Consider the following 14,295-nt stretch of genomic DNA (forward strand, 5'->3'; position numbering starts at 1 on the left):
ATCAACAAGAAGGAAAACATATTTGACCTCATCCTCACCAACATACCTGCCACAGATGCATCTGTCCATGACAGTATTGGTGGGAGTGATCACCGCGCAGTCCTTCTGGAGACAAAAGTTCCATCTTCACATTGAGGATTCCTTCCATCGTGTTGTGTGGCACTACCACCGTGCTAAATGGGATAGATTTTGAACAGATCTAACAACTCAACTGGACATCCATGAGGCGCTGTGGACCATCAACAGCAGCAGAATTGTACTCAACCAAAATCTATAACTTCATGGCCTGGCATGCACCCACTTTACAATTACTATCAAGCCAGGGGATTAACCCTGGTTCAGTGAAGAGTATAGGAAAACATGCCAGGAGCAACACCAGTCATACCTAAAAATGAGAGGTGTCAACCTGGTGAAACTACACACAGGACTACCTGCATGTCAAACAACATAAACAGCAAGTGATAGAGAGAGCTAAGCGATCCCACAACCAATGGATCAGATCTAAGCTCAACAGTCCTGCAACACCCAGTTGCGAACATTCCTAGACAATTAAACAACTCACTGGAGAAGGAGGTTCCACAAATATTCCGTTCTCAATGGCCAGCACATCAGTGAAAAAGATAAGACTGAAGCATTTGCAACAATCTTCAGCCAGAAGTGATGAATGGAGGATCCATCTTTGCCTCCTCCAGAGGTCCCCAGATATTCCATTCACTCCGCATGATGTCAAGAAACAGCTGAAAACAATGGATACTGCAAAGGCCCTTACAATATTCCGGCAATAGTACTGAAGACTTGTGCTCTAGAACTTTCCGTGCCCGTAACCAAGCTGTTCCACTACAGCTACAACACTGGGATCTATCCGTGTGTGAAAATTCCCCAGTTATCTCCTAGACACAAAAAATGAAATAAATCCAACTCGGCCGATTGCTGCCCTAACCGGTCTACTTTCAATCTTTAGTGAAGTGATGGAAGGAGTCATCAACAGTGCTAGCGAGCGGTGCTTACTTAGCAATAACCTGCTAACTGATGTTCAATAGGGTCCAACCAGGGCCACTCAGTTCCTGACCTCATTATAGCCTTAGTTCAAATACGGACAAAAGAGCTGAACTCCAGAGGTGAGGTGCGAGTGACAGCCCTTGACATCAAGGCAGTACTCGACTGGGCATGCCATCAAGGAGCCCTCGCAAAATTGGAGTCAATGTGAATCAGGGAGAAATTTCTCCACTGACGGTTGATGTCATACCTAACACAAAGGAAGATGGTTATGGTGGTTGGAGGTCAATCATCTTAGTTCTGGGACATCACTGCAGGAGTACCTCAGGGGAGTGTCCTGGGCCCAACAATCCTCACCTGCTTCATGAGTGACCTTCCTTCCACATAAGGTCTGATGTGGCGATGTGCAGATCTGCAGCACCATTTGCAACTCCTCAGACATTGATGCAGTCCATATCCAAATGCAGCAAGGCCTGGACAATATCCAGGCTTGGGCTGACAAGAGACAAGTTACATTCGCACCACACAAGTGCTGGGCAATGACCATCTCCAACAAGAGAGAGTCTAACTATTGCCCCTTGACATTCAATGGCATTACCATCGCTGAATCCCCCATAATCAACATCCTGGGGGTTACCATTGACCAGAAACTGAACTGGACTAGCCATATAAATACCATGGGAGTCATTCTCTGACCCCCCACTGGGTTGGAGAATCTCCGGGGGCTGCCGTGAATCCCGCCCCCGCTGGTTGCCGAAGTCTCCGGCACCGTAGAGTCGGTGGGGGCGGGAATCGTGCCGCGCCGGCTGGCGGGCCCCCTCCGCTCGATTCTCCGGCCCGGATGGGCCGAAGTCCCGCCGATAAATTGCCTGTCCCGCCGGCGTAAATTAAAGCACCTATTTACCGGCGGGACAAGGTGGCATGGGCGGGCTCCGGGGTCCTGGGGGGAGGGCGCGGGGCTATCTGACCCCGGGGGGTGCCCCCACGGTGGCCTGGCCCGCGATCGGGGCCCACCCATCCGCGGGCGGGCCTGTGCCGTGGGGGCACTCTTTCCCTTCCGCCTCCGCCACAGTCTCCACCATGGCGGAGGTGGAAGAGACTCCCTCCACTGCGCATGCGCGGGAAACTGTCAGCGGCCGCTGACGCTCCCGCGCATGCGCCGCCCGACATGTCATTTCCGCGCCAGCTGGTGGGGCAACAAAGGCCGTTTCCGCCAGCTGGCGGGGCGGAAATTCCTCCGGCGTCGGCCTAGCCCCTCAATGTTGGGGCTTCGCCCCCAAAGATGCGGAGCATTCCGCACCTTTGGGGCGGCACGATGCCCGTCTGATTGGCGCCGTTTTGGGCGCCAGTCGGCGGACATCGCGCTGTTTCGGGAGAATTTCGCCCCATGTTTCCAAGAGTAAGTCAGAGACTAGGAATCCTGCGGCAAGTAACTCACCTCCTGACTCCCCACAACCTGTCCACCATCTGCAAGGCAGAAGTCAAGAGTGTAATGGAATATCCTCCACTTGCCTGGATGAGTACAGTTCAAACACTCAAGAAATTTTCCACTGTCCAGGTCAAAGCAGCTCACTTGATTGGTACCCCTTCCGCAAATATTTCCCCCCTCCACCACCGGTGCACAGTAGCAGCAGATGGACCATCTACAAGATGCCCTGCAGGAAATCATCAAGGTTTCTTAGGCAGCACCTTCCAAACCCACGGCCACTATCAGCTAAAGGGCAAATGCAGCAGACACATGGGAACACCATCACCTGACATTTCCCCTCCCGAGTCACACCACCGTGACTTGGAAATATATTGCTTTTCCTGCATTGTCGCTGAGTCAAAATTCTGGAATTCCCTCAAAAGCATTGTGGGTGAACCTACAGCACATGGACTGCAGTGGTCCAAGAAGGCAGCTCAGCACCGCCTTCTCAAGGTCATGTAGGGATGTGTAATAAATGCTGGCCAAGCTAGAGATGCCCACATCCCAAGAATCAACTTGAAGAAAATTCAGCTTTTGGTTGAAGGTAATAGGTGAATATGACTAGATATTCTATTAAACACACTGATAAGATATAATATATAGGAGCAGAATGAAGCCATTCGGCCCACCGAATCTGCTCCAAAATTATCATAGATCATAGAATTTACAGTGCAGAAGGAGGCCATTCGGCCTATCGGGTCTGCACCGGCTCCTGGAAAGAGCACCCCACTCAAGATCAACACCTCCACCCTATCCCCATAACCCAGTAACACCACCCAACACTAAGGGCAATTTTGGACACTAAGGGCAATTTATCATGGCCAATCCACCTAACCTGCACATCTTTGGACTGTGGGAGGAAACCGGAGCACCCGGAGGAAACCCACGCACACACGGGGAGGATGTGCAGACTCCGCACAGACAGTGACCCAAGCCGGAATCGAACCTGGGACCCTGGAGCTGTGAAGCAATTGTGCTATCCACAATGCTACCGTGAAATTGGGGCATCAATGCAGAAGGCGGCGGCAGAGAAAATGTTGATTTGTTCACTTCCTTTTTAAGGGGTGGCGATTGTCCAACTACTGAAGATCTCTCTGTTGAATAAGTTTTTTCTTGATTAGTTTTCACAGCCTGTACACTCAGGCCGTTATAAAAGTCACAGGCCAGGAATCAACAGTCATGAGAAGCTGCTATCTCACACCACCAATGTGTTTGCCTTCCAAGGAGAAGAAACAGGAACACAAGTCCTACACATCCTTGAGAGAGCCAAGAACACTGGGGGCTTGAAGTCTTTGGTGACAGGAATTTGGAGGGTGGAGGGGGTGGTAGTAGATGTAAAGAAACTGTAAACAGTCACATGAAATTTATAGACAGTTGGAATGCAATGTAAATAATTTTAAAAAGGAGGTAACAGTTTGGAGATTGTACTATAACTATACTATTGATCCATTAAAATTCATGAGTTGTTAGGTAGAATAAATAAAAAGAGGTGCTGTTTTAAATGGCTGATGGGTGCAGATTTAAGATGATCAGTAAAAAAATACAAAGCAACATGAAGAAAAACATCTTTACACAACCTATGGATAGGATTTAGAATGTACTGCCTTACATACTGATGGAAACAGGTCCAAATTGTCATATTGAAAAGGGAGTTGGATAAATACATCAGCGAGAAAAACGTTGCAGGAGTATGGGAAAAGAACCAGGAAATAGGACCAACTAGATTGTTTTTTAAAAGAGCCAGCAAGACTAAATGGACCCCAAAGCCTCCTTCCATGCTGTACTATTCCATGATTCTAAAAACATCACATTATGAAAAAAAGCCATCCATTCAAATGGGTTTTAGATCATTGAACTTTGAAGACAGAAGAAGGAAGTTTATTCTCACTTCCCACTCGGGCAAAAAACCCCGGGGCTATGGGGCTGGTTTAGCACAGAGCTAAATCGCTGACTTTTAAAGCAGACCAAGGCAGGCCAGAAGCACGGTTCAATTCCGTACCAGCCTCCCCGAACAGGCGCCGGAATGTGGCGACTAGGGGCTTTTCACAGTAACTTCATTTGAAGCCTACTTGTGACAATAAGCGATTTTCATTTCAATTTTCATTTCAAGACCAAAATTAATTTTATTTAATGAAGAATATCACTGGGTGTGGAGAAAACAAAAACAAAATACTGTAAAGACTGGTGTTAGATCCAGACAGAGCGACCACAAGGAGGCGGTGATGAAAGCTAACAAATGTTTTAATCGCATGATAAACTACAATATACAACTCCACTCCACTCCCGCCCCAGCCCACATCCGGTTTGGGGTTTTTATGTTCGGTTAGCTTCCCTTGTTAAGGAAAAGCCCCGCCCCTAACGGGGAAGCTCGTATTCCTCTGAGGTCACAGGGTACCCAATAGTCCATACCCTGTGACTCTCATGAGGGTTACAACAATTGGAAATCTGAAATAAAAACCAAAAATGCAAGAAACATGCAGCATGGTCAGGCAGCATGTGCGAAGAGAGAAACAATTTCAAATTGATGATCTTTCATCAGGGCTTTTTTATATTGGATGCACCGAATTTCATTGTGCAGAGCTGGGTTAACAGAACCAAGGAAAGTAACGATAAAGAAAGAAACCACAAGTTCCATGTAACCTAAGAGCAGACATATTAATAATCATTTATTCATTCAGTTAATGGGTTTACTGACAATTAGTGGAATTGAGTGAGGGCCCATCTTTAACATTCAAAATGGAAATAGATGCAGTATTGATTGAACAAGAGTTGAGGGGTTCATCCAAGAAAGAAGATCAGTAAGATGAGATAAATAAAAGCAAATGACTGCGGACGCTGGAATCTGAAACAAAAACAGGAAATGCTGGAAAATCTCAGCAGGTCTGACAGCATCTGTGGAGAGAGAACAGAGCTAATGTTTAAAGTCTGGATGACTCTCTGTCAGAACCAGAATTGAGATGGCTAATGTTTTCCTGTACACAGAATAATAATCAGCACCGAAAAGTATATTATTTATTCAAATAGCATTTTTCTTTATTTTATTCAAATCTATTTTTGTCTTTCTCATTCCACGCAGCATTCCACAGCTTCAATGACCTTCATCAGTTTGTTCCTTTAGAGTGAATCATGCTTCCAGAGAAAATGATGAGATTCACTTTTTAACATCCTTTTCAATGTAATTGCGGGATGATAACATTTACGGTAAATTACTTGCAATTTCAGGTTGATGGGAAGCCCACTGTGCCACCTGTGATGATTACTTTTGGCTTTAAATATGTTATGTTAAAACAAGCATCTAAAGACGTGTAGATTATACTAAATGTACCATACACTCTCAGACCAAGTGGTAAGACTGACCGATTTCCATAAGTGATTTCAACAAAGCTAAAAGTAACGGCAAGTCAGGTTGCAGAACTTTACATTTATGATTAATTTATGTGAAAATCTTTTTGCTCATTAAGGCCAACAATGGTTTTCATGCCGAGATGCAGAAAAAAGCTTGGAAAGAACTATTTTTTATTTAATAATTGTTTTTCCAATTAAGGGGCAATTTAGCATGGCCAATCCATCTACCTTGCACATCTTTAGATTGTGGGGGCGAGACCCATGCAAACACTGGGAGAATGAGCAAACTCAACACGGACAGCGACCTGGGATTGGGATCAAACCCAGGTCGTCGGCACCGTGAGACATCAGTGCTAACCACTGCACCACCGTGCTGCCCTAGCTTCAAAAGAACTAAATTAACAGAAATTTCATCCAGCTAAATACTGGGTTTAGTTAAATCAAAGAAGAAGATGCCAGTTGTAGCTTTTTCAGAGAGCTTGTGGGTGACTCTTAAAAGAGCGGTTGTGTTTGGAGTGGTTTTCAGTCATTTGGGGAGGTTTACTTGGAGCTGGTGTACTTGGTCATCGCTTTGGTCCCGATCGCCAACTCCATTCCCAAGCCACAATCTCCATCCCTTTCCCTGGTAACTGTCTGAGATTGAACTATACTATTCGCAACCTTGGTGCCTATCAGATTTGACCCTACGATGACATTCCACCCATTTAGGCATGCTCTCACTAAGTATCGCCTATGCCACAAACAGGAAGGAGTGATCACAGCAGAGAGGACAGAGTGCCATACTAGAGTTTTAATGTTGGGCAGCGGTAATTACATAGGCCTAAGGATAGAGTTGGCCCAAGTAGACTGGGCACAAATAAGTGAAGGTAGGACAGTTGAGGAACAATGGTGGATGTTCAGGAAAATATTAAACACCTCTCAATTAAAGTATAATCCTGAGAGGAAGAGGAATTGGAAAAGGGAGAAAAATGTTCCAAACCTAAACAAGGAAGTCAAGGAGGACATAAAGGCAAAAACTAGGGCATAGAATACGGCAAAAGCTAGTGGTAAGATGGATGATTGGGAGAACTTTAGGGGTCAGCAAAAAACTACAAAAAATAGAATTAAAAAAGCTAAGATGAACTATGAAAGAAACTGGCAGAAGACATAACACTGATATCAAGAGCTTCTATAAGTACATAAAAAGGAAGAGAATAGCTGAAATAAATGTTGACCTTTTGTTATGGGCCAGGGCTTAGGAAACTCTAAGTATATCATGAAGTTTACCTGACCTCCAATTTTTAACAGATTTTGGTTATGAGGAGCACACTGGGCTACTTTCCAGGTGTTATGCAACAGTATTTTGTATTTTGAAACAAAACAATGTTTATTCTATGAATTCAGTTAACATTTTATAAACCCACAGTAAACCATTTTATCAACTACCAACACAGCTACCCCCCACGGATACAGTACGCTACATGTGACCCTTAATAACTTTCCTAACAACATCCATAAGCCAAACCCCTTTTTAACAAAGCAGTAGGTATAAATTCTTTACACAAGACAGCTATCGCTTTTAAATTATCAAGTGATCTGGACACCTTTTAATATACAGAGAGAGAGACAAAATGAACCTTCCTTGTCTGAATTCAGCTTTCAACTGCCTAAAACGAAAGTAAAACACAAAGCCACAAACAACTTCCAGCTCAAAACAAAAGTAAAAGCCAGAGACACAACCCAGCTCCAACCACACAATGACATCACTGCAGCTATTTGATAAACATCCATTTCTTAAAGATACACTCCCATGATACTTTAGAGGACAATACTGGTGAGTAATAATGGGGAATACAAAGATGACGGAGGCACTGAACCAATATTTTGCCTCTGCCTTCACGGTTGAAGACAACAAACATTTTCCAACAACTACAGTCAGTGCAGAGGCACTAAGTGCAATAACCATTGACAGGGAGACGGTATTGAATAAACTAATTGGACTAAAGGCAGATAAGTCTCCGGGACCTGATGGCCTGCCCCCTAGGGTATTAAAAGAAGTGGCAGCAGAGATAGTGGATGCATTGGTTATCATATTTCAAAATTCCTTGGATTCTGGAAAGATTGGAAACATGCGAATATAATTCCCCTATTCAAAAGGAGATGGAGGCACAAAGTAGGGAACTATGGACAGGTTCGCTTTACCTCTGTGGTGGGGAAGTTTCTGGAATCAATCATTAAGGAGGAAATGACTGAACATTTGGAAAGACAAAGTTCAATCCACAATTGTCAACATGGTTTTATGAAGGGTAAGTCATGCTTGACAAACTTGCTTGAGTCCTTTGAGGACCTAACCAGTAAGGTGGACAACGGGGAACCTGTGGATGTGGTATATAAAGGCGTTTCACAAGGTGCTGCATAAAAGACTGATCCAGATGGTGGGATTGCAGGGGTTTGGGGGTAGGGTACTAGATTATATTGACTGACAGAAAGCAGAGGGTTGGGTTATATGGGTCCTTCTCTGGCTGGCCAACTGTAACTAGCAGGGTGCTGCAGGGTTGAGTCCTCAGATCGCAACTATTTACAATCTATATAAATGATCTGCAAGCAGGGACAAATTGTGAACATACCAACATTTGCAGATTATACTAAAATAGGTGGGAAAGCAGATGGTGAAGAGGAGTTACAGATTTTACAGACGGATATAGATAGGCTAGGTGATTAGGCTAAAAGTTTGCAGATGGAGTTTAATGTGGATAAGGGTGAGGTTATCCATTTTGGCCGAAAAAATAGTCAGGCAAATGATTATCTAAATGGAAATCAGATTCAAAATGCATCTGGGCAGATGAATCTGGGTGTCTTTGTTCATGAATCGCAGAAAGTCTGTATGCAGGTACAAAATGTAATAAGAAAGTCAAATGGAATGTTCGCGTTCATTGCAAAAGGATTGAAGTATAAAAGTAGAGAGGTATTGTTGCAATTGTATAGGGTGTTGGTGAGACCACATTTGGAGTATTGTGTCCAGTTTTGGTCTCCTTATTTTAAGAAGGATGTGGTGGCATTGGAGAGAGTTCAGAGGAGGTTCACCAGATATATTCCAGGGATAAAGGGGATAACGTATGAAGAGGGATTAAACAGTTTGGGTTATACTCACTGTAATTTAGAAGGATGAGAGGGGATCTGATTGATGTATATAAATACTAAAAGGGGTTGATAAAGTAAATGTTCCCCCTTGTGGGGCAATCTAGAACAAAAAGTCAGAGATATAGCTTGAGAGGCGGTAGATTTAAAACTGAGATGAGAAGGAGCTACTTCTCGTGGAGGGTGGTGAATTTGTGGAATTCGTTGCCCCATCTTGCGGTGGAATCTGAATCATATATTTCTGATAGAAAGTGCGTTAAAGGAATATGGGGAACAGGTAGGAAGGTGGTTTTGAGACCAGGAACAGATCAGCCATGATCCGATTGAATGACAGAGCAGGCTCGGAGGGCTGAACTGCCCACTTTTGCTCCTAATTCCTCTGTTCCACTTCCAAAACATTATCTGACTCTGCCCCTGCCACAGTTTGTTCTGTTGCTGAAACCCTCATTCATGCCTTTGTCACCTCTAAACTTGACGACTGTAAGGCCCACCTGGCCAGTTCCTACATTCTCGTCAACGTAAACTTGAGGTCATCCAAAAATCTGCTGTCTGTCCCTTTATTTGCCCCCTATTCTCACTCTCCGGCTTTGAGACACTCCTCAAAACCTAACTCTTTGGTCAAGTTTTTGATCATTTTCCCTAACATCTCCTGATGTGGCTCACTGTTAGGGTTTGTCCTCTCATGCTCCCGAGAAGTGTTTGGGACTTCTTGTTATATTAATGATGCTATGTGAGTAAAAGTTGTTGTTTATCTGTTCTGTTACAAGAATGAGCTGAACTTTCATTTGAGATGAGCACCACTGTGTGATATTCACCTTCTTGCTCCCCTTTGGAGTCCAATGTGCCTGGGGTCCGCTTTTAAGGACCTGTATTGATTCATGCCTGGGTGACTTCCAACTGAGGGGAACATTCTGGAAGGCCGGAAGATCTGGTGAGGAACTCATTCATCATATTAAAATGCATGCAAATGCACGCTAATTAGCTTCTCTAGTTCACGCCAATGGGAAGGGCCCGGAAGATTGCAAATTATTTTGCGCCTAGCAAGAATCCTGGTTTCTTTTTATAAATTTAGAATACCCAATTAATTTTTTCCAATTAAGGGGCAATTTTAGCGTGGCCAATCTACCTAGCCTGCACATCTTTGGGTTGTGGGGGCGAAACCCACGCAAACATGGGGAGAATGTGCAAACTCCATTTGGACAGTGACCCAGAGCCAGGATCGACCCTGGGACCCCGGCGCCGTGAGGCAGCAATGCGAACCACTGTGTCACCTTGCTGTCCCTGAATCCCGTTTTTAACCTCTCTCACAATTTTCCCAAAATAGTGGGATTTGTATTGGGCACAACGCGGCTGGAAAGTCCCCCCCCCCCCCCCCAATCTGTTTGCTTGTGAACTATTTGAGGGTTAAATATTGGCCAGGACACCAGGAGTAACCCTTCAAAATTGTGACATGGGATCTTTTACATTCACCTGATCAGGTAGATGAGGCCCAGTTTTTAAAGTCTCACCCAAAGGACTGCATCTCTAACTTTGCAGCACTTCCTCAGTTCCGCAGCAAAGTGTCAGCCTTGATTTATCATACAGGCCCCTTTGCCCAGTTTTGTAGTAACAGCGATGATACTTTTATCCTGTGCCAGTCCTCCCATCTATTTCTATTCAAAAGGCTTCAGGTCACAGGCTGGCGAGTTGGCAAGTAAAATGATGCCACCAGACATAGCTTGTGACTTTTGACAACAACCTGGGTACAGACACTGAGCTGGCTTCCAATGAACACCATGCTGTCATCGGAACCCAGACCACGCTGAAACACCAACACCACTGTACCTTCTGAAAGAGCTCTAAATACAGTCATTCGCAAAATTAATTATTGAATGCTGAAAGCTGCATCATTTTAAAATACAGACAGAGCAACCCTTTACCACCTCCCGGGGAGGAAATGGAGGAGGGGGAGGAAAATCACCACAAAAAGAGGGAAGAGCAGGCATCTCATTTAATAGGGCCAATAACTACCAGACATCTCCTACAATAAATCATTCAACAACACTTCACCTGATTCTCTCTTCCTAATTCACCAGCAGGGGCTTCGGGTTTCTGTTAATTTGTGCAGGATTTAGCAGTCGAATTTGTGTGAAATCAGACAAACCAGCATAAAGGTATTGTGCAAAATCAATCAAAAGTTCGTCAAGCCTCACTGGGCCTCAACCTTTTTGAAGATTCAAATCTATTAATTGCACAATACTCAGATTGAAACCATTCACTGCTGCTGTGTATTAAATTAATCAATCAGTTGTGTCTGTCCGCATGGCAACGCTGAAGGTAACATTGTCACACTGGCTTATCATACTACCACTCTCCCCAGATACGAGCCTCACTACCTATGGCCACTACCATCTAGAAGGACAAGGGTAGCAGATACGTAGGAATACCACCACCGAGAAGTTCCCCTCCAAGTCCCTCACCATCCTGACTTGGAAACATATCACTGTTCCTTCACTGTCACTGAGTCAAAACCCTGGAACTCCCTCACTAACAGCACAGTGGGTGTACCGATACCACATGGACTGCAGCGGTTCAAGAAGGCAATTCACCACCACCTTCTCAAGAGCAATTAGGGGTGGGCAATAAATACTGCTATGGCCAGGCAAGCCAACATCCCGCCAAAAAAATTAACAATTGACTCGGTTTCACTTACTTGTTGAACTGTTTGCTTTGATTCACAGGAAATATATAAATGAATTTGGGTAGAAACTTGAACTCTAACTTCATTTGGAAATAAAACACAATTTGAAGTGCAATTTGTGCCCACTTTCACCATCACCCCGGAAGCGTAAATTCTACCCCTAACAATCCAATCATTCTTATAACCTCCATTCGCACAACCTACATCTGACTGTCCCCCTGCAGACCCGCCTGATTGATGCTACCTTCATTTGAAAATGACAGGAAGCCCAATACTGAAAAAAAATGTAATGCAAGCATTCACTTCATAATTGGTAATGGTTAACTTCAAGCATTATGAATTACTCTTGCATAAGCCTGTAGAGCCTGACTTGTGGGCTCAACTACTTAATCTGGTGCTCTGTGAAGTCGATCCTCTGTAACTAGAGCTTGGGAAGTTGAAGGTTATTGAACTTTCATTATGGATGCATCAAATAACTGGGGGAGCTCAACCAGCTCTAGATTTTGAGGATGCACCTCTGGATTACAGTGACACAGCTCACTGAGTTGGCACTGGCAGAGTGGCTGATAGGAATTAGGAATGCTGACATACTGAAAAGTAAGTACCCCTCTCATGGGGCTGGATTTGGAGACTAACCTTTGTTTAATCTCCGTTTTGGAGACCAAGTCCGCACTCCAGCGTGAAAACTGGCGTAAAATGGCCATCAATTCCCCGTTTTGCTGGGGGCTAGAAGGGAGGCAGCGTGGAGCTCGTAGCTCTAGCTGCCAATATGGCCCTCAGCATTTCCAGTTCCGAGGCCGCGCATGCGCACGGCGGCGACCTGCAGCAGCCACGGCGTGCTCCATGGCGGATTCAGCCCTCGGACCTGGACCGCTAAAGCACTGCCCCCCTTCGGCCGTTCACGTGCCCCGGACCGCCCGCCCACAGTGCCTCCATCCCCGAATTAAACAGCCCCTGCCCGTGGATCGGCCCTCCCACAACTGTGGCGGCCCCGGACTGAGCCCGCAGCCACCAAGCTGAGTTCACGAACGGTGTGAGCACCTGTAACCCACACCGTCGGGAAGTCGGCCGGTCGGAGACGGAGCACCGTGGGGCGGGCCTCAGCCAATGGCCTGAGGCTGTGGATAATCGGCGCAAGTACGCCGCTTTTCAGGGGGCGGAGAATCAGAAAACCGCCGCCGCTCCAGAAATGGGCGTCAAAACGGATTCTCCGCCCTGTCGCCAAACGCGATTTCGGCGTCGGGGAATGGAGAATCCAGCCCATGGAGCCAGTGCCACTTTCCTGGGACTGCACCTTGGCATTCTCACTACACTGGGGAAAAATAGGTTGCAATGTCACAGACAAGAAACGCTTGTCAGTGTTTCGAGTGTTTCAGTCAAGAAACACTTGTCAGTGATCACAGTAAAATAGAAGAAAAATGACAAGGAGAAATGGGTGGTACGTGGCACAGTGCTCAGCACTGCTGCCTCACAGCGCCAGGGACCCGGGTTCAATTCCCGCCTCGGGTGACTGTCTGTGTGGAGTTTGCACTTTCTTCCTGTATCTGTGTAGGTTTCCTTCGGTTTACTCTCAAGGTCCAAAGATGTGCCACAGTTCAAAGATGTACAGGTTAGGTGGACCGGCCATGCTAGATTGCCCCTCAGTGTCCAAAGATGTGCAGGTTAGATGGGATTATGTGTTATGGGGGTGTGGGAATAGGTGGGGTGCTCGTTCAGAGGGTCGGTGCAGATTTGGCCTTCTTGTCCTGTCGGAACTCTATGATTCTATGAAATGCTAAGTCAGTGTAATTAATTGGAGGACGGACAATTTCAATGAGGTGAGAACAGGTCTACAGTGTGTAACTTAATGACCAAATCAACTGGGCCCCACAATCACAGAGAAATTAAAGTTGCCTGAGTATGCTTCCAGATGAAGCTTCTTCAAACCCCTAACATACTGAAATATTTATACGGCTCCATGGTAAGTGTTGTACTTTGAAAGCAAGGACCCTAAAATGACTAATAGAAGAGACATTGGTGGCATGTACTACTATCTACTAAATGACTGCAATAACACTTCGAGAAACTGAGATCATTGGAGACACAATAAAAAAATTAAAGGAGATGCCTCTTGAGTATAAAAATCTGTACCACACCGCCATCCCGGGTTCCAGGTATGCCATTCCAATCTCTTCAGCAAACATTTCATGACATAATTGTTTTCAAACACTTAATAAGAAACATAGATTCATGTCATTCATAGATTTTTTTTGTTAACAGGAACAAAATTATTTTAACTAAAGGCTTTGGCTGCTTAATGGCTGAAAGCATGTATATTAAATATCAAATGGCACATCATATAAGATCCAGAAAGCGAAAGAATTCAATTCAAAAGGAAATTATAAATTTATCTAAATTACAAATAGGGGGGAATTTCATCCTTTTTGACAATATGTCACGTCAAACCTATAAATTTGAGATAGGACTCCCACACTTTATATGATGTATCCAACTTATAACAGAGTACAGAAGTCAGGAATTCAATAGAAATGCAATCCAAAACTATTTTATGCCAGTTTTGAATCGTAGGATACTTGCCACTAATCCAGGAGCAGAGGATATATTTTCCGAGCTGCAAATGTTAGGATGTTACATAGCCTTTTTTCATTAGTGTCAATAATTCTCCTATCTGGAAAGCCCATCATTAGGA

The sequence above is a fragment of the Scyliorhinus torazame genome, chromosome 7 (genome assembly GCF_047496885.1).
Source record: "Scyliorhinus torazame isolate Kashiwa2021f chromosome 7, sScyTor2.1, whole genome shotgun sequence".
NCBI classification, from domain to species: Eukaryota; Metazoa; Chordata; class Chondrichthyes; order Carcharhiniformes; family Scyliorhinidae; genus Scyliorhinus; species Scyliorhinus torazame.